At 43.9% G+C, this 26,932-nt stretch overlaps 1 protein-coding gene across 3 annotated transcripts in view; it reads right to left on the bottom strand.

Annotated features, from left to right (window-relative positions):
- The window catches only part of WIPF1 (WAS/WASL interacting protein family member 1), a 121,498-nt gene that overhangs the window by 70,343 nt on the left and 24,223 nt on the right, over window positions 1-26,932 (bottom strand). Inside the window, exon 2 of one of the 3 annotated variants that reach the window (XM_047722222.1) lies at window positions 18,925-18,959. The exons of 1 other annotated variant lie outside the window; for it this stretch is intronic. The gene's annotated coding sequence lies outside the window, so the exon portion shown is untranslated. Of the gene's footprint in view, window positions 1-8,756; window positions 8,813-18,924; window positions 18,960-26,932 lie in introns of those variants that run through there. One more of the 3 variants, XM_047722223.1, reaches the window with a different exon arrangement.

Raw genomic sequence — 26,932 nt, forward strand, 5'->3', positions numbered from 1 at the left:
TGGCCTATACTAGAAGGACAGAGCTTAACTCTCCTTCCTGAGCCCTGAGCTGAGGTCTTGGAGGCTCTTGGACAGAGAGCAAGTGCACAAGCCAGGGGTGGGGGCAGAAGTAGAGGGGGAAGCAGCCTCCCCACTGAGCAGAGAGTCCGATGCAGGGCTTGATCCCAGGACCCTGAGATCATGACCAGAGCTGAAGTCAGAGACCTAACCGACTGAGCCACCCAGGCTAACTAGCTAATATCTGTCTCAACGACAATAAATGCAATTCCAATTTTCAAGATAATATTCACATAAACATTAAAAGACGAAAACAACCACAATACTTTCTCCAACTGCCTTGACATGTATGCAAAGAAAAACTTGGTTTGTTTAGATATTGAGCATTTGAAAAAATTAACTTCGCTTTTGCCCACTTTGCTAACTTTTTTTCCTTTAGAATAATTATGAGATCACTGGGGCTTGAACAGTGAAAGGCAAGGCCTAAAACAAAAATCCTGACCCTTCCACTCTTGTTTACGCACGTGAACATTCTCTGATTTCAGTCCCAGAAATCAATCGAGAAATAAGCCCTTGGGCAGAGTCCCATTCTGCATTTTCAGTAGGAGTTTTAGAAGCTACAGATGCATTCAGGAGTACTATGAAACCATTAAGACCATTAAGAAAGGCGAATTCTTCGAGGAGGCTAACTCCTACGTTTAGACATGTATATCCAGCTGCTCACTAAACAGCTCCATGTGACGTCTGCCTACCAGACAGCTCAGACCCAACAAATCCCAAATGAAACTCTGCCATTTCCATTCTTCCTTTGCTTCTTTGGAGTCTTCCTTGGCTCCTCTCTAATGCTTATTATTGTTCAATCCAATAGTTCTCTTGTGGTTCGACCTCCTAAATAACCAGACTCTAATTACTGTCATCACAGCCTGTGCTGCCACCTCGGTGCGAGGGGCCGCCATCTCTCACAGGGGGACGGCAACGGCCTTCCATCTGGTCTCACCTTCTACTCTTGCTCTCCTACAGTTTATCCTCAATACAGTAGCCAGGGCGTAAAGCCAGCTCATCGCCTCTCCTCTGCTGAAGTCCTCCCAAAGCTCCGCCCTATAAAGGCTACACGGCCTTCTGGAGTCTCACCCTCCCCTAATCTCCTCCTCGCTCTGTCCTCATCACACTGGCCCCTGTCATTCCTTGAATATACCAGGCATGTTCCTGCCTCAGGGTATCTATGTGCAAGGCCAATTCTCTCACCTCGGCCAAGTCTTCACTGGAGGACCACCTTCGCCATGACAGCCACCCTGACCGCCACCGAGATCCACACGCACCACTGTGTTCCTGCTCCCCCCACCCCGCTGTACTTCTTTTCCCACAGAACTCAGTTCTTTCTAACCTCATAGGCTACCATATTACATACTGTCTTATTAAGTGTATTGCTGTTGCCCACATCCCCAACTGGAATGAAAGATCCACAGGGAAGGTGCTCAATAATATTTCTGAATTCAGGGAAAATGCCCTCCCCACAAAAAGGGCCAAAAAAACCTCCCGCAAACACCATAAAACCACCAGTATCCAAAAAGGGCCTCATTATGTCCAAGAGAACCCACATATTATATACCATTTTCTTCTTTTCATGTTTATGGAGCACTCCTTTAGGAGGAGCGACAAAGAAGTAGGAGCGTCACAGAGGAGAGGCTGCTCTTTGCCCAAGAATGACCCTGAAGAGTGGCATTACAGGGGAGAGGGAGATCACCACACTCTGAGCACAGAGACTTGGTCAAATAAGTCCTAAAACTTCCCTTCTAGCTGGGAGCCAGATGGATCAGACTCAAAATGACAGACCCACATTACAAATTCACAAGAGACTGCTGGGCACACTAGAATTCCTAAATAATATCATTTCTTTCCAGTGGCCATGTTTCCTCCCCGGAATATACTCTTCTGAGGTAATGGTACTCAGGAAGCTGACTTAGTGTGCAGAAGGTGGTGTGCGGGTCTTGGAATCAGGGCTAAGGATGGGTAAGCCGCTTGAGGGCTCCTTAATTTGGGCCACGATAAGCCCTGGTTTTCACCCACACTTCACAACAGACAGCCCCCCTCAATCCCTATTCATGTCCACACGGTTCAGGGTCCCTCTTCCCGGCCAATCCCCGGCAACTGTTGGGAAGGTGCCCTTTCTGGATTTTTGCTCTATAGGGGTTGTCACAGTTCACTGTGCAGAAGCATTCTTCAGGTAGGATGGATTAGGGGTTTACTTACCAATACTACCTGTGCTATAATACCTACATGACACTTATCTGTATACTATCTGTATTCCGGTGCTATTTTCCAGGAATTACACAAAGGTCCCTTAGCTGGAGTTTGGGGACTTCATAAACCCCTTTGTTCCTTGATCGTCTCTCTCTTAGCATGAGTCTGGCCCCTGCAGGTGCTCCCTCAGAGGGACTCCTACATCCAGATTCCCAGTCCTTGGGCCTCTCCTCATTGCAACTGATGACCTGTGCTGGGTCAGGAGCCTTGGTCTATGCTCACTACACTGGCTAATTAGCTATTTTGACAAAGACAAATCACCTCTTAACCTTTCTGAGCCTCAGTTTCCACATCTAAAAAGGAGAATACTGGACTGTGGAAGGTCCCTTCTATATAGAAAAACACTTACCTACCTCTTAAAGTTTTAAATGACAAAAGAATCTGAAAGCCTCTTTTCCTAAACTCTCCCCAAGGCCAGATATTCCTGGCACCAAATTAGGAGGAAAAAAAAAAAAAAGTTTTTGAATAACTCAGCATTTTTATCTTTCAGAGCAAATTATTCTCTGGCCTTTTCAGTTCTTTTTCCCCTACTGCTACCTCCTTAGGAATCCTTAAAAGAAGTTTCTAAAAAGTAAACTATCGACTCTTCCTGATATGTCAGGATTTATCTTGGAACAACATTCTCCACCCTCCCCCCAAGTTATTATTCCCATATAAAAACTTCTCTCACATTTTTATTCCGGGAGCTGTGTTCATTGATTTGTCCCTGTTTTGACTGCTCGGGGGAGGGGACCAAAAAGCTGAAAGACAGGGCTAAAGGCGGCAGCCTAACGCCCATGCAGGTGAGCGGCGGCCCTGACCTCTCACAGGGCGATGGGAGAGGACTGGCAGAAGAGGGAATAGCAGAAGGGAGAGGAAATGCAGAGAGAAGGAGAGAAAGAGTGAACACACGTTGGTTTTGGAAGAGGTTTTAGGCGAAGCCCTGGTGGCAGTTCATCAAGAATGTTCATTAAGTGAAACGACTTCTGGAACTGGACTTTCCTAAGGAGCCACATTGCAGTGAGAAGGCGGACTTGAACACGATTCCCCTCCTTGAACAGTGCCCCGCGCGGCTCTCTGTACAGCAAGCCGGTAAGGGACCGAGTGGCCCTATGCTGCTCCCACGCCCAGTGTTTAGGACTCAGCAGGACCTGCTACAGGTCTTAAAAGTCTTTGAGGAAGACCAAATCTTTTTACAGCTGGCCTGGGAATCACAGAAATTCCCAGGAAATAAATCAGTGATTTACTGAAAGAGTAGCATTTCATTAGCAAACCATCCAAATGAAACTATAGGTATAATAGACGCAGAACCTCCTAGCCTAGAGTTAGCTGCATAGTCCAGAGAATTGTAGGTTCTGGGATATCATCTAATGAATGACTTGAAGTTGAGAAAATATATGCCCTAAAGAATTTGACCCTATTAAAATATATATATATTTGTATGTGTTCATGCACATGTGTGTACAAACATGAATCCTACTACCAAAAAAAAAAAAAAAAACCTCTTTGTTTTTAAGCCACACTAGGATTACAAAGTACAATGGGAGAGCTTAAAATATGACATATTATTAAAATCCAGACACAAACAAGAGTAGAAAGGAAGCCTAATTCCTACCAGAAAGTATCAAAACAGACCAGACTCTGGTAAGCATGTAGCTAGTTACTGTCAAAGCAGTAACTTCTAATTACTATTGAGAAATTACAGCATTAGTGATGGAGGAATTCCTCCGAGTGGAACTGACATAGCCATGGAAGTCAGGAAGCCTCTTCAAGTGTGCCCCATATAAGGTTCCATTCAAGGACTCATCTTTTCCCAGTTTACTATTTTTGAGGAAAAGCCTTCTCTGTCCTTTTGTAAATGAAAAAATAAACGCAATCACTCTTATAATTTTCTTGTCTAAATGCCTTTTGGGTGGAGAAGTAGACCCTAAGAGGCTTTTTGGGGGGAAACGGCACCAACCTTCTAACTGATGTAGAAAATGGAAGGAAATTGAAAGGGCAGAATGAGGGGTGCCTGGGTAGCTTAGTCCGTTGAGTGATTGACTCTTGGTTTCGGCTCAGGTCATGACCTTGGGGTCATGAGATCGAGCCCCCCTGCTCCCCCGCCACTCTGCACTTAGGTGGAACGCTTGAAATTGTCTCCCCCTCCCTTCCTCCCCTCATGCTCTTCCCCGCTACACGCATATGCATGCTCTCTCTCAAATAAATAAATAAATAAATAAATAAATAAATAAAAACCTTAAAAAAAAAAAAAGGCAGAGTGAAAGTTCCATCAAACACACAGGGCAATCGCTTCCTGGGAAGTGTCCGAGTACACATGAGCATTAATGAGGTTTTAATTATAAGACAGCAATTCCAAGCAAAGAAGAACTACAGAGCACTATATCAGGCTCTCCCTCACATCTTCCCCAGCATTTCCTTCCAGAAAATCTCTAATCTAAACAAACAGCAGAATAGTCTTACTGCTCTTGCTCCTTTTCCAGCACAATGGCCTACATCTTCTCTGGGTCCTCAGTACTCGGAAGAAAAAGAAAACATTTTGTTTGATGCATTCATGAAGGAAAATGGTAATGAACTTCTAATCTGAGGTATCGTCCAGTCCGTGGGTTTGGAAGGAGGGTGGTAGGGGAAGACATGGTTACTGGATGATCCTCAGACAGTGTGTTTATTCCCATATGAAGTCTGGTTTTAGTCATCAGAATTGAGGAGAAGCCTTTTTCCTGAAGATTGTGTAGCTAAAAAGTACAAATCTTGGAAGGAATAAACAGCACTACCTCATGCTATTTCTTCTCTTCCCTTTCTCTTCCTTGCCTTCTCCCTTGTCAGCTCTTAAAAACTGAACTTCTTGTCAAGTGAAAATGACTGAGATTTCATGAAGTATTTCAGAGTCAAGATAAAAACCCTATTGTTGAAAAAAAAAATCATATTACTGAAACTCATGGTCTTTTCCAAGGGGGTACATGACAGGAGGCAACTGGCTCATAGCAGATGATGTGGACCATAAAACCCGCACATACAATACTTTAAAAATCTATGGTTCTCCGATAGCTATAATATATAAAGAACTCCTACAACTCAACAACAAGAACCAAATAACCTCATTAAGAAAATGGACAAGGGGCCTGAACAAACATTTCCCCAAAGAAGATACACAAATGGTCAACAAGCATCTAAAAAGATGCTCACCATCACTCACTGTTAGGGAAATACAAATCAAAACTATGAGATAACATCTTAGACCCACTAGGATGGCTACTATGAAAAAACAAACAAATCAGAAAAGAACAAGTACTGGCGAGGGTGGAGAGAAAATAGAACCTTTGCACACTGTTGGTGGGACTATAAAACAGTGTAGCTGCTAGGGAAAATGGGATGGCAGTTCATCAGAAAATTTAAAACAGAATTACCATCTGGTCCCCCCATATCCTTTGGGGGATGCATTCAAAAAAACTGAAAGCAGGGTCTCAAAGGGATATCTGCAGATCTAATTCACAGCAGCATGATTCACAACAGCCAGAGATGGAAGCAACCCAAAGGCCATCTACAGATGAATGGATAAAGAAAATGTGGTCTAGCCATGTAACAGAATATTAGTCTCCAAAAGGAAGGAAATTCCGGCACCTGCTACAACATGGGGGAACCTCGAGGGGATGATGCTAAGTGAAATAAAGCAGTCACAAGAAGACAGATATTGTATGACTCCACTTATCTGAGGAACTTAGAGTAGTCGAACTCAGGAACAGAGAGTAGAATGGTGGTTTCCAGGGGCGGGGGTGGGAGGAGTTGTCTAATGGGTACAGAGCTCCCATCTACTGAACTACCTACACACTCAGAGGTTAAGATGGCAAATTTTATGTTATGTCTATTTTAATGCAATTAAAAAAATGACAACCTGTGTTTCCCAGTATTTCCCATTAGGATGGTGATGACAACTGTTAAGACATTCCACGGGTCCAGAAACATCTGTCTGAGAAGCCTAGAGAGCTGGGCCCCCAGACTTGGTGATGACAACCCAAGAAGATGACCAATGATGAATCCAACTGCAAAAGCTGCACTCATAAAAGTTTCATGTTTTATTTTTTTTTCCTACTAGCATGCATGTTTTGTATATCTCCCCACTGTGTCCTTCTGAAGCCCAGACAACCCCATGATCTGTGGATGTCACTCTGAAGTGTTGGCTGGGATTCTGGGATTCTGGGGACAAGAGGCTCGCCTTTATGTCAGGGTCCAGGAAGAGGACTTTGCAAAGTCAGCCTCCTTCCTCTTACTTAGAGAGTTCAGTAACATGCCCACACAGTGCCCCTTCCCCCTAAAATTCACAATGTTCTCTCCTTCTGCTCTTGACCTTCAAACTGAGCTCACTGCAACTTGGCAGTGATTCCTGTCTAAAAAGCACAAGCTACATTAATATCTGAGGTGCCCTCCACCATCCATCGTGATCGACCACCCTGTGCCATCCCATGTCCTTTGTTTTCCAGAATATACTTCCAGGTTTAGGGGCCAGAGGCACCACAAAATAAGGACACTTTATAAACCTTCTCTTGTATCTCAAACACAAAGGACCACAGTGAAGGCAGAAAGCTGGAGAAGAGGGTGAGAAATGGCTAGAGAGAGAACAGATGCCCCCAGAATAAATGGAAACAGCTTTTGGAAAGCTGCATTAATAAAGAGGCATTGGGTCCATCTGGAAAGTATTCTAACAGAATAAAAAGCCCTTCTCTACGATGTGCAGCAGATTACAAAACTCCCTGAACAACAAAGCTCTATGACCAACTAAAAAGGCAAAACAAAACCAAAAGAAGAGCTCCTTCTAGGGATGGCCAGCCACCATGAAGTTGGGAGCCTCTTCCTGGTGTCAGGGGCGCGCCTGGTGCCATGTGCCCTGCTCTGTGTGTGTGTGTGTGTGTGTTACTCCATGCAGTGATATGTGCCAAGGGCTCCAAACACCAAGAGAGGCCAACTTCTCCTCCACCGCTACCCCTGATGGAAACGCCACTGCCTCTCTCAGGCCCAGTGCAGGGCTTCTGAAACCACTTGGGCTGAGATTTCCAACTTGGAAGCCATCCTTACTCTGTCAGCTTCCCCTCCATCTTCTTGCACAACGTGGTTGTAAAAAATGGAAAAAATGTGACCATCTGAAGATCTAATCAACAATGATTCTTCTCTTTCATCACTGCCCTGGTTATTTTGCATTGCTGGGATATAAACAACACGTGAGCCCACTGGCCCCTGACCCCTTTGTCATTTGCTCAGTGCAGACACCTGGATGAACACTGGGTGAGCACAACGAGAAGGAAGGAGAAGCCCCCAGTCTCCACCTCTCCACTTCCTCCCACCACCTCGATCAACACCGGAACACGGCCACAGAAGAAATCGAGTGTGTTTTCAAAAACATACAGAAAGACATGCAACCACCTCTCTGGCTACCTGTCCCAGTGCTCGATAATGGTCCAAGAAGGTAGTGCACCCCCATCCCACCCCCACCCCACCAAACTCAGATCTGAGACCTTCTCCTTTTTCCATACACGTCTGAAAGTAGCAGGCCATTGTGTGAAAAGCCTTTTATTGACTTGAAGTTCTTTATCAGACTGTCCCTCGCTGGCCAGAGGATGAGTAACCTTGGAGCATTTAATTAGCTGTTTCTGGGCTCTAATTTCCAACACTTGAACCATTCCTCTGGTTCTGCTCTAGACTCTTCCAATTTTCCTTCACACAGGGAACACAGACCGAAGAGCCAAGGCTCGAGTGAGGGCCGCACCGCATGGCGTCTTCAGGCCCTGTACTGCTGGAGCGCGGGGGCCCCCACCATGGTTGGCCTACACCAAGGTGCGGGCGGGGGACTTCCTCATCTCACATTCAAGCTTCGCCCCTACCCCTTTTCTCTACTCCTGCTTTATGTTAGTAGAAGAAGGGAAGGGGGAAAAAGGGAAGGAAGAAGGGAGAAAAAATACAAAAGGGAACTAAGAATTTATAAAAACATGAGAAATTACTTTAAGAGGAAATACAAGCCAAAAGATTCGTTTTACCAGATGAAAAGTATGTAAAAACAACAAACGTTTGCGTCCAGACTTGCAGCGTGTTTTCACACACAATATTTCAGTGTTTTCTACTGCCCTTTGAATGCCCCGCGAACGCCGGCGACCAGAAGCTGATTTGCCCTGTTTCAGATTTGGGTTAATAGGTAAACAGGAGAGGAGGCTTAGCTGAATTCCATGGAATAAGTAAGTTCATGAATATCTGAAGGTTTGTTTTTCAAAAGGCAGAGAGGGAAGCAAGAGATTCTGAGAATTTCATTTTCACAATAATGGCCCAGTGTTTGTTCCTCTAACCATACGGTTCCCAGCGACGCCCCAGCTCTCACATCCAAAGCCAGAGCCAGTTTCTTCACATTAGAAAGAAAGACAGCTTCAGGAAAGAGAACCAGTTAGGTATTTTAGAGCAGCTCTGAGGATTTTTCAGAGGGAAAAGAAAGCACTAACCTGTGTTTTCATCCGCCGAAACGACAAGTTCTCAAGTTCCCCTGCAATCTTCTAGCAGGTTTCCTGTAAACGTCGCATGTGACATTACACTTCCTCACTGCTCTGTCTCTGACCACCTCTCTAAGCCGTCAGAGCATGTGATAGGATTGGCTCGTTGCTTGCTTCACACAAGGGGAACCCTGCTTCTAAAGGAATCTTTGTCACCCAGAAGGGGTCCCCTGGCTTGTTTTAGGCATCCCTGGGACACAGGTAAAGAGGTGATGACCTGGGAGAAAGGCAGGAAGAATGTCCGGATTCCTAGCACCAGGAAGCCCGCAGGGTTGGGGCTAAGGGAGAGATAGGGCCTCTGAAGCCCCAGGGTCCCCCATCGTGGGGCTGGGGCAGCAGCAGAAAAGGGGCAGGTTGCTCCCAGCACAGCCCTGGGTGTTCTGCTGTCACCTGGACAGGCCCCAGCACTGCCGCTCTCAGAACTGCCCAGGAGAGATGGGCTTGGGCCATGGCGCTGCGCCCAGGAGGTCCCCAGGCTCCTCTGGAGGGCACCATCACAGAGAAGCACACCCAGGGCTTAGCTCACATTTCTGGATCCTGCAGTGACCAGAGCCGCTCACTGTGGATTTCCCTGGACAGGCTCAAGTTCACCTCCAGTCTATTCAGTCCTGCTGTCAGACGGTGTGCCCTCGTTCCCAGTTCAGCAAACAAAGACGCTGTACGCTCCGCCTCCCGGGCTAAGTAGCTGGTAGACATTCTTACCATCCCCTTGCCTCCCTGCCATGATGGTCTCCAAAATATGCCAGGTTTTGGTTTCCCTGCGGGATGCTGCTGGGCTCGTGGAGGCATGCGAGCAAGCCCTGGCAGTGGGGGGCCTTGATGCTGGCCTGACAGGAGCACCAGGGGAGTGCCCTTGTGTCCCTCTGTGCCCGCCGCAGCAGGCAGACGAGAAGAGCTGAGGCAGGGTGCTGTTCCTAGCTTTCTTGTTCCTGTGGTCAGTGTCTTCCTCTCTCCTTTCGCCATTCCGCTAGCTCTCTGGAGGCCCACACATATGGAATTTGTGGCTGTAGGAAGTGGTGTGTGGGAGTAAAACCATGTCCTGGATGGACGGGAATATTCCACAATTTGTACAACCTGACTCAGGGCAGAAACCCCAAAGTTGTTTCTATTTGGCTACCCTAGCCTAATTCTTTTCTTAAAAGTGCTTTTAAAGGGATTTTTTTGTTGTTTTTGTTTTTTGGAAAGGTAATTGTAGACAGCCCCACTGTTCCAAGCCTTGAAAATACTACCCTATCATTCCCCCACGAAGTTTTCCGTGTGAGAACACCGAGTAAGGAAAGGAGTCCTGAGGTCAGGACTCTGGACAACAGTGGAGCTCTGAAGTCTCAGCACATGACTGCATTTCTTTTTCTTTCTTTTTTTTTTTTTTAAAGATTTTATTTATTTATTTGACAGAGAGATCACAAGCAGGCAGAGGGGCAGGCAGAGAGAGAGGAGGAAGCAGGCTCCCCGCCGAGCAGAGAGCCCGATGCGGGGCCCGATCCCAGGACCCTGAGATCATGACCAGAGCCGAAGGCAGCGGCCCAACCCACTGAGCACCCAGGTGCCCCATGACTGCATTTCTGAAAGCATGCAGAGCTGTTTCACCAGCCTGAGAGCGCATGGCTGGCTTTCTGATGGAACGGTGCAGTTAGACTAGCCAGTTGAGTCAAGATGGCTAGAAGCATGACATTCGCTTTAAAATAGGAATACTGGTAAAATTTTGTTATCTCTGAAAAACAAAATACTACAAAGACAAGAAATAATAATGACTCCATCTGAATGCATTTAAGAAGGGTCACAATTTGGGTTAAACTGCCAGTTCTAGGTTTCAACTACGTGGTGACGTATGTCCTACTTAAGCCACGTTCCATGTGGAATTTTTAACGGTCTTAACAAAATGCTTTATAATTTTCCTTTAAAATCCCTTACCTGGCCTGTGAAATTTTTTTCCCATTTGTTTTGGCACTTAAAAAATGTTAACAGACTTTGTTTTTTTTTTTTTTATTTATTTTTATTTTTTTTTTATTTTTTTAAAGATTTTATTTATTTATTTGTCATAGAGAGAGAAGCGAGAGTGAGCACAGGCAGACAGAGTGGCAGGCAGAGGCAGAGGGAGAAGCAGGCTTCCTGCCAAGCAAGGAGCCCAATGTGGGACTCGATCCCAGGACGCTGGGATCATGACCTGAGCCGAAGGCAGCTGCTTAACCAACTGAGCCACCCAGGCGTCCCAGACTTTGTTTTTTTAAAACAGGTGTGGATTTACAGAAAAATCCAGAAGAGAGCAGAGTTCCCACCCACCAGCACCCAGTCTTCCCAACTATTAAAATCTTATATTTAGTGTGATATGTAAGTAACAATTAACAAACCAATGTTGATACAGTGTTATTAACTGAAGTCCACAGTTTATTTAGATGTCCTTAGTATTTTCCTCTAATGTCCTTTTTCCGTTCCAGGATCCCATCCAGGCATCACGCTACATTTACTCATCATGTCTCCTTAGGCTCCTCTTGGTTGAAACAGTTTCTTAGACTTTTATTTTTGATGACCCTGACAGTTTTGAGGAGTACTGGTTTTTGTACAATGTCCCACAACTGGGATTTCTCTGATGTTTTTCTCACAATAAGACTGGAGTTACGGGTTATTCGTTAGGTTTCTCCTCCTTCCTCACTGTGTACTCTGGAAGGAAAATCTCGAGGGTGCAGTTATCTATAGAAATCATTTGGAGTTCTTCTGCATAAAAGATTTGTCCCTTGTCCCCATTTATTAACTTACTCAGTCATTTACTGATCATTATGGCCTCAGAGCTATTTAGTGCATACTTTGGGTTATAATTCAACACTACTCAATTTATGTTGTTGTTGGAAGTGTTCCCACCTTCGACTCCTGAGCTCTTTTCCTTGGTTCCTGTGCTCCTCCTCCTATTAATATTTTTTTGAATTCTGTTTTTGAGCCCTTCTTTACTTCCTGGCATTACAAGATGCTCAGGGCTCATCATGTCATGTACCTTTCCAATTGGCCATGATTTTTTTTTCTGTCTTGACAAGTGAATGAAAGAAGATAAATCTATGGCCCTGAAAAACACTTTTTCCCTTCAGTTTTCATTAGTTCCACCCCATGTATTTGTAAAAAAAAAAAAAATTTTTTTAAGATTTTTATTTCTTTATTTGACAGATAGAGATCACAAGCAGGCAGAGAGGCAGGCAGAGAGAGGAGGGAAAGCAGGCTCCTTGCTGAGCAGAGAACCCGATGCAGGGTTCTATCCCAGGACCCTGGGATCATGACCTGAGCCGAAGGCAGAGAGGCTTTAACCCACAGAGCCACCCAGGCGCCCCTAAAAATCTTTTTTTTTTTTTTTAAAGATTTTATTCATTCACTTGACAGACAGAGATCACAAGTAGGCAGAGAGGCAAGGCAGAGAGAGAGGAAGGGAAGCAGGCTCCCTGCTGAGCAGAGAGCCCGATGTGGGGCTCGATCCCAGGACCCTGGGATCATGACCTGAGCCGAAGGCAGAGGCCTAACCCACTGAGCCACCCAGGCGCCCCAAAATCTTTTTTTTTTTTTAAATCACTTTCATAACATTAGTCTTAGCCTCTACCAGCAAGAAAACACCAAAATGCCAACTGAGTGAAAGTTTACATTTCCTTAATCCCAAAATGCATGTTTGTGTTGGTTGCGGTTTTCTCCTTCATATTTTAACATTCTGGGAATCAGGGTGTACATTTAGTATCATGTCTTTTTTTCCTCTCCTTCCCTGTCATTAATTTGATGGTACACCTTACAGTTGATGTTGTCCTGGGAATGGAGGAAGTAGAGACATCAATTAATTCTTGTTTGGACCACAGACATCATTTAACTATTTTCACTGATTTTCCCCCATTGAACAAATATTTTGATTAAAGTGGTTTGATATATAACATCTACAGACATTTAAAAAGAAAAACCAAGTTTTTTTTTTACCTATTCCTGGATACATTCTTACTTTACCTCAAACCACAAACTCTCATCAAGCCCTAAATATAGACAAACGATGGGGGAAGGGTGTTCAATTCTTTCTATTTTGTTCTGGGTTTACCCTGACTCCTTTGATGTTTACCGTGTTATGGTTTCAAGGTCTTCCGAACCCATCATCATTCCTGAGGAGCCCAATGCTGATGCTGAAGGGTGATGAGAACAAGGCTTCACTTGTGTTGATGAGGGGTAACTGTGCTTACTGATCAGAGACAGGTCAGGAGGACTCTGTGATTCTGCCTTTCCTACTCCGGGAAGCCGACCGACTGTGAGCAGGGCAAAACTGAGCATTCCTTTCTCTGTGGTAAGGATCTTCTCTCCAGCCCATGAACCATGCCTGCTTGGGGCATATCATGCTTTGCAGATTATTTCTTTTAATGGATGGAGACTTGTTCTAGCATTCACTGTGGGCATGTTTCACAAAGTCACAGACGAAATGCCCAATCTTTTCATCCAGGTAGGCACAACTTGGCTATTCTAACTATTTTCTGTCCCACTCCTATGTAAGATGTACTAAGATACTGATAGTGCCCCAACGATCCCAGTAGCCTCCAGACGAGACTGGAAGAGATGCTACACTGACTTCTTTAGGGAGTCATTGATGAAGCCCTTCCCACCTGCCACTTTACAGATCCCCACTCTACAGACAAGCCAGCCAAGTAGAAGAGGCTAAATAATCTGTCCAGAGACCCTTGATAAGTTTGAGGCCAACATGCAAATGCAGCTCTGCCTGATGCCAGAGACTCAGGGAATATGGCTACTCTTGATGCCGACAGATGCACCATCTATACCTCATAAACGGGCACTTGGCTGAACACAATTCCGTTCCCTAATTATTTTTTGCACATGCTTTTCACCTTGACCAAACCCAAGTGGCAGTGAGGGCAGGGACAGTTGTCTTCTATCCCATTAACTCAGCTTCCCAGGCTCACCCCAGCAGCTTTCCTGTTAACCCTGTACTTTTGCCTACTGCCTACCTAATTTATGTCTAATTTATTAGAAAATTCAGACTTTTAACAAAAAGATTTATTTGAGAAAGAGAGAATGGGAGAGAGCACGAGTAGGGGGAGGAGCATAGGAAGAAGGACAGAATCTTCAAGCAGACTCTCTGCTGAGCGGGCAGCCCAACATGGGGCTCAATCTCACGATGCATGAGATCGAGACCTGAGCTGAAACCAAGAATTGGATGTTTAACCAACCGAGCCACCTATGCGCCAAGAAAATTCAGACTTTTTCTAATAAAGGTAAATAATGTCCCTTCACCCTTTGCCTTCTGCTACTGTGCTTTGCTTTATTTTTCATTCATTAGCTTCTTAAATTACAAGCTTGATTTCCAGTCCTTTTAAATAAAACCCTTAACTTTTCATCTAAGTATATCTATAATCTTATCTCACACATTTAAATGAATCACATTCTTTTTCTCTTTCTTTCTTTTTTTTTTTTAAGTAGGCTCCATGCCCAGCAGAGAGCCCAACACAGGGCTTGAACTCATGATCCTGAGGTTAAGACCTGAGCTGCGATCAAGAATTGGACCCTTGACCAACTGAGCCACCCAGGTACCCCTGATGCATTATATTCTTACTGTTAATTTTAGAATAGTCTGCAGTTTCAGTAGTAATATCCTTTTTGACCTAAGAATTAGTTAAAAGGATTATATTTCAGTTTCCACGTGCTTGGATAGAGGTGGGGCAGGAACCACCTTGTGTTAATTTTTAATGCTATGTTATTTTTACATGTGGCTAGTACATCTACTTCTTGGTTAATTAAAAAGTTACTTTGTGGTGTGGTATTTCATCAATTCTTGTCAATGGTTTATGTTCTCTAAAAAATTTGTGTGTATTTTTAAAAAAAAGAGTAGGAAAAAATCCCACTGGATGTGGAAATTAAAAAAAACAATTGTGTGTATTTCCTATTTGTTGGGTTAGGTCAATAATGATAATGATGTAAAAAAAATAATGATAATGATGTTATTAAAATCTTCTGTTCAAAAAAAAAAATCTTCTGTTCCTGGGGTGACTGGGTGGCTCAGTGAGTTAAGTATCTGGCTCTTGATTTCAGCTTGGGTCACAATCTCAAGGTTGTGAGATCCGGCCTCATGTCAGGCTCTGTGCTGGGCATGGCTCCTGCTTAAGATTCTGTCCCCATCTCCCTCTGTTCCTTCTCCACCCCACTTGCACAGACTCGCTTGTGCTCTCTAAAAAAAAAAAAAAAAGTTCCTCTGTCCCTATGTATTTTTGCCTATGTGATTAAATTCTGAAAGCTATTTTGTTAAAGTCTCCCACTATGATTATGAAAAACTTGATGCTTTGAAATTTTTATCTATTTATATTTTTATTTGTATTAATTTATTTGTACTTTTTTTTTTTTAAAGATTTCATTTATTTGTCAGAGAGAGAGGGAGAGAGAGCAAGCACAGGCAGACAGAATGGCAGGCAGAGGCAGAGGGAGAAGCAGGCTCCTGCTGAGCAAGGAGCCCGATGCGGGACTCGATCCCAGGACGCTGGAATCATGACCTGAGCCGAAGGCAGCTGCTTAACCAACTGAGCCACCCAGGTATCCCAATTTATTTGTACTTTTAACAGATTTTGTTTTATCTACCTTGGTACTAAAATATTCAGTGCATAAAGGTTCATTAGTATTGACTCTTTTTTGATTTATCTCTCTTATTCTTCTATGTCTTGTTTTTTTTTTTTTAAGATTTTATTTATTTGTCAGAGAGAGAGGGAGAGAGAGCGAGCACAGGCAGACAGAATGGCAGGCAGAGGCAGAGGGAGAAGCAGGCTCCCTGCCGAGCAAGGAGCCCGATGCGGGACTCGATCCCAGGACGCTGGGATCATGACCTGAGCCGAAGGCAGCTGCTTAACCAACTGAGCCACCCAGGCGTCCCTTCTATGTCTTGTTTAACAAGACATATACTTTTTAATTTAGTTCAGAAACATTTTATAAGTTAAATATTATTTTTAATTGTTTTCATAACACAGAAGGGGAGACCACATTTCCCAGAGTTGCGAGGATTTGTTCAAACAAGTAAATAAATGATAGAACTGGGATTTAAACCCAAAGCTTATGACTGCAAGTCCAGTGTCATTTCCAGTATCCACCAAAACGGTGTCCTTGTTGTTCTGTCTCCGAGAGAAACTCAAACCCATGCACACCACATGTGTGTCGTTCAGGGAGGAACTGCGGTGAGGCACACCCTTGGTAGTCAGTGCTTCAGAATGTAGGCCAAACAGTCCAGCCAGACCCCAGAGCAATTGTTTCTACACTGACTCTGGGGGGTTTGGGGAGCATTATGTCATGCTAAAGGCTTTCCTCATTCGCAATCATACAAAGAGATACTATGCCTCACGCTTCTGAGCCACTGGAGCAGCTGAAGGAAGATGAAAGGTCAAGAAAGTTCTCTCGCTGATGCACTGACTTCGGTATATTTGTTTATGCCACTGTAATGTAATCTGAGCCAGAATGATCAAGACCCCTGGCCAGCCATCTTCAAACCCAGAGCCCTACCCAGCATAGTGATTCTTCTTTGGCACACAGGGCCTGGTGCCAACAACGAAACTGGCCCTTTGCAACATCATGCAGTTGAATTTCAAATAACCCCTCAGTCATCTTTGTTTTTGATCATAACACTGAAAGGATCTGGCAAATTCCCTTGTTCATAAAAAGACGAGCCAGGGACACATAGAAGCCTTGCTATTCACCCAGGATGAATTTTAAGAAGCCTCATAGATACAGAACTCCAGAGGTAGTAGAGAGAACCAAGATACTCTCACATATTCATTGCTCCTTTCTTTCAGGCTGAATAGAAACTAGAAGAATACAAGGTAGTACAAACAATTCATAAGTGTACCAAGGGTGTTGGAAGAGATCATGAATGGGTATTAAACAGATCTGTGGCTCTGATCAGAATCTGTGTTTTCCAGACACACACACACACACACACACACAACATGGGACCAAGAGAACACTCAGTTAATGCCTATTTGCACAATCTTCCTATTCCGAGGCATCCCTCCCCTCTACAGTTAAGAGCACACACAATAGGGCAGAATTGGTAAACAACCTCATGTCACTCATAAAAGAAGGGATGCTGGAATCAAACCACCTGGGTTCAAATTGAAGATCCATTACTTAGTAGCTGCAGTGAATTATGCTGTTGGATCTCAGTTTTCTCATCTGTAACATGGGGATAATTTAATGCGTGTTGAATGTGAAGCCACATGCAAAGAGCTTAGCCAGGGCAGTGCATAAATGGTGGCTACTATTACTGTTGGTAAGTGGAAATTTTACTATTAGAACATTCTAGTAGAATTTCTCATAAGGAATGCAGTTGGAGTCAAGCAATGAGTTTTATTTCTGAGAGTGCTGCTAGGCAAGAAATAAAATTCAGGATTCAGGGTACTAGAGCTACAGGTCATCCCGTCATCCTAGAGAGGCATGGTCTACACAGGAAGCAGAACGGAAAATCTCTATGATTATTTTGAGCCTGGACTCATGTAGCATTCATGCTTCTAAATTTGAAAGAGTTGGATGTATTTGTGTCTGATCAAAAATAAGAAGGAAAACAGAATATGAATTTTATCTCCATATTTTAAAAAAAATGAGCCAAGTTTCATGGCCGGGGAAAAACTATGTGGATGAGAGAGACAAAGAGGTTTCAGAGAAGCCATGAGTGCAGGCAAAGGAACAGATGTCTACACGGAATGTTGGAAAAGCTGTTTATGAGGCGTGAACTATAAAACCTTTAAGTCGTGCCTTTTAGAAAAACTTCATTAAAAGGATATATCATTCTTCAAGGCTTTCTGACTTTCTGATATTTTCTTTGAATGAGACTCCAGCAGAATATGGACCAAGTGGAGTCTTGAGATTTATTCAGGTTACAATTAGAGTGTTGGTAACACCCAGCTGAGCAACATCAAATTCAACCACGTGTGTTTATCACATATTTTCTGGATTATGATTTGGATTCTGAAGTGCCTGCAGACAGGCTGAATTGCATGATTCTGTAAAGGAAGCAAACTTTCAAAAGATAAACATCTCCCAAGATTCTATTAATTACTTTACTCACAGTCATTCGAAACAGGTAACACTACATTCTGTATTTCGGTATCTACTCTTTTCTTTGCCTTTGAGCAACTTCTAGAAATAAAGCTGGTACTCTGGGAAGTACCTAATATAAAATAAGATGCCATTTACTAAATTACTCTTGCATATCTCCCAGTGATAGACTTACTCACAGTACTAAAAGTAACACAGTATCCACCGATTAACTTCCAAGACACATTTCTGTGCAAAAACATTCAAATTGCTCTGTATTTGATAACACAAGGGTATTTATCGAAATATGTCCTTAACATCTTATATAAACTGCATTTTAATCTTGGGGCAGTGTGGATCATTAATAACACTAATAGAATTGTAGGCAAAATAGTAAACGGTATATTACAATGAGCTTTTTTTTTTTTTTTTTAGATTTTATTTATTTATTTGACAGAGATCACAAGTAGGCAGAGCAGCAGGCAGAGAGAAAGACAGGGGGAAGCAGGCTCCCTGCCGAGCAGAGAGCCTGATGCGGGGCTTGATCCCAGGACCCTGAGATCATGACCTGAGCCAAAGGCAGAGGCTTTAACCCACTGAGCCACCCAGGCGCCCCCAATGAGCTGACTTTTTAAATGCAAACTGTATTTCCCTTTTTATTGAAAAATTACCACCATAACTAATATTCATCAAAGCAAGCTGAAATTCTTAGTAACTGGACTTTATAGGTATGAAGCCTCCCTAAGCAAGAAGCATTCTGTAAGGGGGAGAGAAGTTGTGACAACTAGTGTGCCGTTAATGTACAACTAAATATATACATTCAGCTTTAAAAAAGCTCACCTCTTTTGATTAAAGACAAGGATTTAAGGTTACCAAAACATGAAAACAAGCAAGCAAATAAACACCACCACTGCCCTGCATTGTCATCAGTGATAAATTGCCTGATGCTATCCAAATTGTTAGAAAGAAAGAAAGAAACTAACTAACTAACTAACTCCAGGAACTCCCAACCAAACCATGCAAATCATGGACTGACACCCCTGGGGATTACATTTCTCATTTGTGCAATTGTACAGCAGCGTATTTTACTTACCTAAAGCCAACTCTTTACTCTTGAAGGAGAAAAACCTAGAAAATAATTTATACAGTGACAACCGTTTCTTTTATCCACCATTCTGCAGGAGTGCAACCCACCCCGCCACCCACCGGGGAATCCAGAGAGGAGGGACATGAATCTGTGGTTGTCACCAGGCTGTCCCAATGGGTGTGATTGCAGTCTTTATAAACACGTAGTTTTCACACATGCCAGGGGCCATAAATGACAGCGCCCCCCCCCACCACTTCATCTGAAGGTCAAACAAGGCAACAGTGATCAAGAGTAATTCCAGGGGCGCCTGGGTGGCTCAGTGGGTTAAAGCCTCTGCCTTCAGCTCAGGTCATGGTCTCCGGGTTCTGGGATTGAGCCCCGCATCGGGCTCCCTGCTCAGTGGGGAGCCTGCTTCCCCTTCTCCCTCTGCCTGCCTCTCTGCCTACTTGTGATCTTTCTCTGTCAAATAAATAAATCAAATCTTAAAAAAAAAAAAAAAAAAGAAATTCCAAACAGATGCCATTTCGACCTTCGCCACCACTGGGGACCCTGACTTCACCCCATGGCCCTGTGCCAGAGAAGTCTACCTCCACACGGCTCCTCCAGTTCCCACAACAGTAGGGCAGAGTGGCTGCTGTGGCAGTGACTTGAAGGCTCAGTTACAGACACCACTCCTTCTGCGCAGTCCCTCCCCCATGTTCTCCTTCTGCCAAGTGAACAAAGTCAAGATTTGAGGCAGATTTTTTTTTTTTTTTTTGGAACAAAACCCTTTTGTGGTTGTCCAGCACCTGTGAGAGTTTCGTGTCTCTCTCTCTCAAGGAGATGGGAAGTTTGGGGCATTATTGGCACAGAGTTTGGCAGAATTATTGTGATACCCCAACAACCAAACCCACGTCTGACAGGGTCTCCACCACAGTTGGCTTCATTATCTCTTTTCAAAAAGTATGGAACAATATGCAGCAAAATAAATAAATTACACTCCCCTTCTCAGGCTATCTCTGTGGTGAAGATTGATACTAATGGCACTGTCTCCTGTGATGCCAATCTTGGCGCTGGGTCAGGGGCCAGCCTCTTCCTTCCAGACCCTCCCAGGTAGAGCCAAGCCCCCTCGCTCCACGGTACCTGTTGCCTACTACATACTCCTTTCAATGGCTTATCTTCTTCCGGGCTGTGGGCGGGGTGGGGGGGCGGTGCCTGGCACCTTGTAGGTATTTACTGAATGAATGAGAGATTACTGCCTCAAACAAGAAAAATCAGAGAAGTCCTTCCATCTCAGATCCGCAGTCCAGCTCACCAGCTATATCAAGTGTTCACTCTGGGGGCGCCTGGGTGGCTCAGTCATTAGGCAGCTGCCAGGGCCCTGGGATTGAGCCCCGCATCGGGCTCCCTGCCTCTACGGGAAGCCTGCTTCTCCCTCTCCCACTCCCCCTGCTTGTGTTCCCTCTCTCACTGTGTGTCTCTCTCTGTCAAATAAATAAATAAAAACTTAAAAAAGAAATATTCACCCTGTGAATGCACAAAGAAGAAGAGCTTCAAAATTAAAAAATGCTAATTTGGATTCTAAGTTAACTAGTCTAGTAATTTATAGATCTTAAGGCTAAAACTGTATATAAAATTCCTATTGTTCCTCCTTCCTGATTTCCTGTATACGGAACTATTTCCTGCCCCTTCTACTTCCACTGAATTGTAACACCACCCTGATCACTCTTCTCAAAAAGAATGGACTCTCTTTAGCTTTTTCATTTGCTTTTTAGGATTAAACATAAACAGTATACCTCTTGAGGATTGTTTTTTAACAGAGAGACGGGTATCCAAAAGGGAGAGAAAGTTTGACAAATAGCACCCAATCTATCTTCGGTCATACCTGCGTGGGGGACTTCTGTTCTGGTTCAACATGCCCAGGGCTCTCTCCAGAAGGATGGGTCAGTGTGAAATGCCCAAGCCGGTGCCTGCCATGGGAATTTGTGTGTGACAGCCACAGAGCTTGGAAGAACCCAAAACCTTGCTGAACTTATGTGTACAGAGACAACCTAATTAACTGGTGTCACGTGTGCTGTGGATTTGCTACCCTTAACCTAGGAACTTGACTTTTGACCAGAGGGAGCTGGCTTTCTATGTCACTGGCTGGACTGAAAAGGCAGCAATTGGAAAAAATAAAGATTACTCCACACAGCCTATTAAAAGGGACCTGCCTTGTGAACGGCCACACCTTGATTTTCAAAATTCAGACTGAACTATCTGTTCATTAGAAGAGCACTGAACTGATTCCAGACGGAAGTACAAAGAAGACTACTGTTACAGTTCAACTGCTTCTAAAGTACTAGTTACCTCAGGCCTTATAATCCAATCTTCCTGTATTTGCTCAGATTGTTTTGTAAATGTCCTTAATTGCACAAACTATTAGTGTTACCCATTAACCTAAAGTAATTATTATATTAAGCGTTTATGTGTACCAACAGTGTAATCTTAAAAAAAAACAAACCTAAGTGCTTTTTAATGTGTTGTCTAATTCATCATCATTGAGGAAAGCTGTTATTTCCACTTTAGAGGTGGTGACATGGAGTTACTGCTAAATGAAAAACAACGGGAATACACTCTTCCGAGCAAACTATAAAATCACAGAAGAGCTTGGTTTGTCACCTTTCCCTTGAGTCAATAAATATCTGCTCACTGATTAGCTAGCTCTCCCATGTTTTTCTTATATGGAAAAAAAACCCAGCAGTAATGTGGCACATTCTGATGGGAACCAGGTGGTTCTTACAATCAAGATCTTACAAGCACCATGATGTGTTATATGGTAATGACCCAAGATATAAAGCCAGGTGACCTTGTTGGGTGAGTACAATATTATGCATTGCTGTGTAACAGATGACTCCAAAACTTAACAGCATAAAACAACTATTTCATTATCCTCATGGATTTCGTAGGTCAAGAATTCAGAAATGTCATGATGGAGACAACCCTTTTCTTTTCTTTTTTTTTTTTTTTTAAAGATTTTGCTTATTTATTTGACAGAGAGAGACGCAGTGAGAGAGGGGAACACAGGCGGGGGAGTGGGAGAGGGAGAAGCAGGTTTCCTGCTTAGCAGGGAGCCCGATGTGGGGCTTGATCCCAGGACCCAGGGATCATGACCTGAGCTGAAGGCAGACGCTTAACGACTGAGCCACCCAGGTGCCCCTCTTTTCTTTTTTTTTTTTTTTTTAAGATTTTATTTATTTATTTGACAGAGATCACAAGTAGGCAGAGAGGCAGGCAGAGAGAGAGGTGGAGGCAGGCTCCCTGCGGAGCAGAGAGCCCAATGCGGGGCTCCATCCCAGGACCCTGGGATCATGTCCTGAGCTGAAGGCAGAGGCTTAACCCACTGAGCCACCCAGGCGCCCCCAACCCTTTTCTGTTCTATAACACCTGTGGTCTTAGCTGAGATCATTGATGAACTAGAGGCTGAAACACTGGGGCTGGAGAATCTACTTCCAAGATGGTTTCTTCATTTATTTCTGATACAAGGCTGGGAAGGCTAAAGGAAAGGCTCAGCCAAGACGTTAACCAGAGCACTTACATGTGGCCTCTCCAGCATCTAGTTGGACTTCTTACTTGGTGGCTCAAGCCTCCGAAAGCAAATGTTAGCAGTGAATGAGTCAGAGGTATGGCCTTTTAGGACCTAGCCTTGGAAGTTACATGGGGCCACTTCTGTCATAGTCTCTTGGGCAGATTAGTCACAACCCCCTACTCGCACAGGTTCAAAGAAAAAGGACACAGACTCATCTCTCACTTGAAGAAGTGTCAATGTATCTGTAGCCATGTTTTCAAACACCTACAGTGAGTCTTCAGTTTCCCACTGTCTGGTACACCAATATTTTGAACTTGAACAGTTATTGATAAGCATGTGTGTTTACAGACTGTCAACCACAAATGGCTGCAATTCTATCTGTAGATAACCAGGTTCTGAATTGGGAGAGGTCATAGTCCCAGGGCAATACACTAATGCCTACACAGGTGTTAGGTAAATATTAATTTGGAATAACAACAAAATAAACAGCAGGTAGAAGATCTGTTGGCATGTTTGGCCCTTAATCTTATGAAAATTATACAGTGGCATAAAAAAAAAGATTTTTTTTTTCCCATCTCCACTAAGGTTACATAGCAATCAGATGCTCCAGGTAAATTAAAACATTTAAGGAGCTGGGAAACTTAGGGGGAAACAATTCAACTTTGTAGAACTAACTATTCAGCATGAGGTGAGAAACTCCTATCAGAGCAGGCAGAGAAGGAAAAGCAGGCTGGTACAAGCCAATGGAAATACTGGGGACTGGGGTTACCGGAGCACACATGCCCTTGCCTTAAGGTATCTGAATTCAATTTTTAAAAAAAGACTTAACTTTCCAGAATCAGCACTTAGACCACAGCTTATGATCTTTGATTTAGATTTGGTGGTGACTATTTCCCAGGTTTAGGAGTTTTTGCCCTGGTCCTACTGGTTGATTTTGCACTCCTCTGAGACTGGAAAATAAACACTCGATATATAATTCTGCAGTTGATAATAAACACTTACTGAGCATTTACTATGTTCCAAACACTGAATTATAAGCCACTGTATCTTATTTAATGCTCAACACTTCTTCGGGGTATCACTGAACACATTTCACCAGTAAAGAAACTGAGTTTCAAGCACGAAGGGGATAGAGCTAGTTGAATGGTAGAAAGTAGGTTCATACCTACACAGGTCTGACCCCAACACCTAGGCTCTTAGCCACTGCATGTTATAATAAGCTGCTTTTGATGACTGTGTCCCCCCGCAACTATGGGGGGGGTGGTCCACAAGAAGGAAGCGGGCCTTTGCAGGTGCCTCTTTGGTTATAACCCATCCAGTTACTCTAATTTTGGGACAGAAATAGGAGTTTACCAGAGGCAGTGGATGTGGTGAGATGTGGATTCTCACCCAGGAATCCAGGAAGTTTAAGACTGTATAGAAAAAATTTTCGCTGGATACCTGAAGAGAAATCTTGAGTCTCAGCCTGTTAGATGGGCAGTACCTCCACCATTGATGGCCTGATGGAATATCATCTCTCAGGAAGGCGCTATGCATGCGTTTATCAGAGAAGCACAAGATACGGGATCATGGAAGTCAGCATTTCTGTGCTCAAGAACCTCTCCTGGCAGAACCATGATTTTCTCCTTCAAAATCTGTTTTAATGGGCACCTGGGTAGCACAGTCGGTTAAGCAACTGACTCTTGGTTTCAGCTCAGGTCATGATCTCAAGGGTCTTGAGACTGAGCCCTATATTGAGCTCCACACTCAGTGGGGAGTCTGCTTGGGGTTCTCTCTCCCTTGCCTCCTGCCCCTCCCCCATGCTCAATCACATGCTTCCTCTCTCTAAAATAAATAAATAAATCTTTAAATAATAGTGGTTGAATGAACCATTACAGGGAGCAGTGAAAAATAAAATCTTAAACACAAATTTGTTTTGAAAAATTCCCTTTAAAAAATCATCCTCGGGCACCTGGGTGGCTCAGTTGGTTAAGTGACTGCCTTCAGCTCAGGTCATGATCCCAGGGTTCTGGGATCGAGTCCCGCATCGGGCTCCCTGCTCAGTGGGGAGCCTACTTCTTCCTCTCCCTCTGCCTGCCTCTCTGCCTACTTGTGCTCTCTCTCTGTCAAATAAATAAGTAAATAATCTTTAAAAAAAATTAAAAAATTAAAAATCATCCTCTGTTCCCTTGAAGAGGGAATTCAGATAGAGTTCTCATACATCAAACATGACAGAGACAGTTTTTAATCATTTAAATTATTTATTCTTCATTGTTTAATGCTTTATACCATTTCTCCCATGAATAATTTATTATACCACTTATGTTTATTAAAAATTGATCATGGGGACATGCTCTCTCTCTGTTCTCTTAGGCTATAGATATTTCTCTGTCATTTGGGAATAGACAATTTTGGGGGGGAAGTAGACAATTTTTTTAAAAATTTACTTTAACAGTCTGTATGTTCCTTCCTTTTCTTAGGGTTCCTTTTCTTCCACAAAAGGACTACGGTTTACCTTAGTGTATTAACTGATCATTTCCTTTTTTATATAACAATAAGGTTTATCTGAAGGTCCACTGAGGCTTTCATAAAAAAGGCTTACTTTACTTTTTTAACTTGTGGAATGCAGATGTAAAAAGGAGGCATTAAAAAAAAAAAAGATTCTAGAGTCTTCTATGATAGAGATCCAAGCCTGTGGAGCCATCTCTCTCTCTTTGCCTTTTTTTTTTTTTTGCCTTTTTTACTCCTCAGATGACTCATTTTCCTTGCCCTTATTATGCTGCTAGTCACTTCTTAATTTTCTTATAAGTGGCCTGAGTCTTTCTCTCTCCTCCTTTTCCCAGTTGCTTCTTAAGTCCTCTCTTGCCTTTGCACTTCTCAACCCTATATCCCGAATTGCTCTCTGCAAGCCCCAACCCCAAATCCTGTAACTTTCCATCACCAGTGTCTCGCACCCGCCACCCTCAAAGTAAAAGGTTCAAGAAGGTGACATCCCTGGACACTCCTGCCTCAGACCAGGTCCGTGGGAGGCAGGAGAGAAATGAGAAGGAACAAAGCATGTCTGAGAGGCGTGGAAGTTGAGCAGAAATTAAGAAGCACTGAGGATCTCGTAATATATTAGTCTGAGAAAGGTTTGCAGTGGACTAGACCCAAAGGAATCCAACCTAGTACATTCCAGTTGGTACTTCCTGCCATCCCAGTGGATCCAACCCTGCCCCTTTTCCACAGTTCCCTATTGGAGTGGAGGAGACCATCACCAGCTGCCCAAGCCAGAATCCTGAGGCTCACCGTTGCCTCTTTCCTCTCACTCACTCCAATAACCAATCCATCACCAAGATGTGGAGGTTCTTCCTTCCAGCATCTCTGGAATCGGGCATGAGCTCCATCCCCTTACCTACCCACCATTCTCGCTTGCCTGGACCCACAACAGTTTCCTGGGGGTCTCCAGCCCAGGTAGCTCTATTCTCAGCCTGTTGTAGCTGTGATCTCTCTGCAAAGCAGATATGCTAAAAATCCTCTTCCTATCATGACTGAGACTGAGTCTAATCGCCTTAATACGGCTTACCAGGACTTCAATATGCAATGAGGTTCCTGCTTAATTCCCAGACCTTTTATTTCATAAACCCTAGGTGGGACTCCTCCTCTTCCCTACCAAACACACGCATGCAGCCCTCTACTATCTACACTGTTCTCCAGCCACACAGAACTTCTTTCAGTTCCATAGAAGAACCATGTTTGCTCCTGTTTCTTGGCCTGGGAGCATGCGATGCTTTTGCCAGCAACCCTCTTCACCCATCTCCAGGATGACTCCTTTATCCTTCGAGCCATGGTCCTAAGGCTCCCAGCACTCCTCCCATCCCAGCACTCAGGACTCTCCATGGTATTTTTATGATGCATCCTTTCCTGTGCTCCCCACAGACTATAAACTCCATAAGGGCAAGCACCATGCTTTGCTTGTCCACCATTGTGTTCTCACTGCCTGGTGCATAACAGGCACTTGATAAGTATCATTTGACTGAAAAATGACTGGTGTAGTCTATTCTGCTGGTGGCCTCCAATGAAGCATGCTTCCTGGTATTCACACTTGTTTAGTCACCTCCCTTCGAATGTGCCTGTGACTTGCTTTAATTAAAAAAAAAAAAAAAAAAAATCCTGGAAGTGACACCCTGCTAGTTCTTGGCCTGAGCCTTAAGAAGGCCTGGAAGCTTCTACTTCTGTGACCCTAACAACCCTATAAAAAAGTTCAGTGACCCTGCCAAAGAGACCACCTGGGAAGATGCCACACACACAGTGAGAGGTTTTCATACTGCATGGAGAAAAAGAGAAGCCTGGCCATCCCTGCTTTCCAGCCAAGCCCTGACCTGGTGCACCTGCCCTGTGAATGCAGCCCCTGTCTGACCAAGGTCAAGAGCAGCAGAAAAGCCACCCAGCTGAACTCAGCCCACATTGCAGCCTTGTACGCAATAAAATGCTTATCGTTTTAAGCCA

Source organism: Lutra lutra, chromosome 3, assembly GCF_902655055.1.
Source record: "Lutra lutra chromosome 3, mLutLut1.2, whole genome shotgun sequence".
In the NCBI taxonomy this organism is placed as follows: domain Eukaryota; kingdom Metazoa; phylum Chordata; class Mammalia; order Carnivora; family Mustelidae; genus Lutra; species Lutra lutra.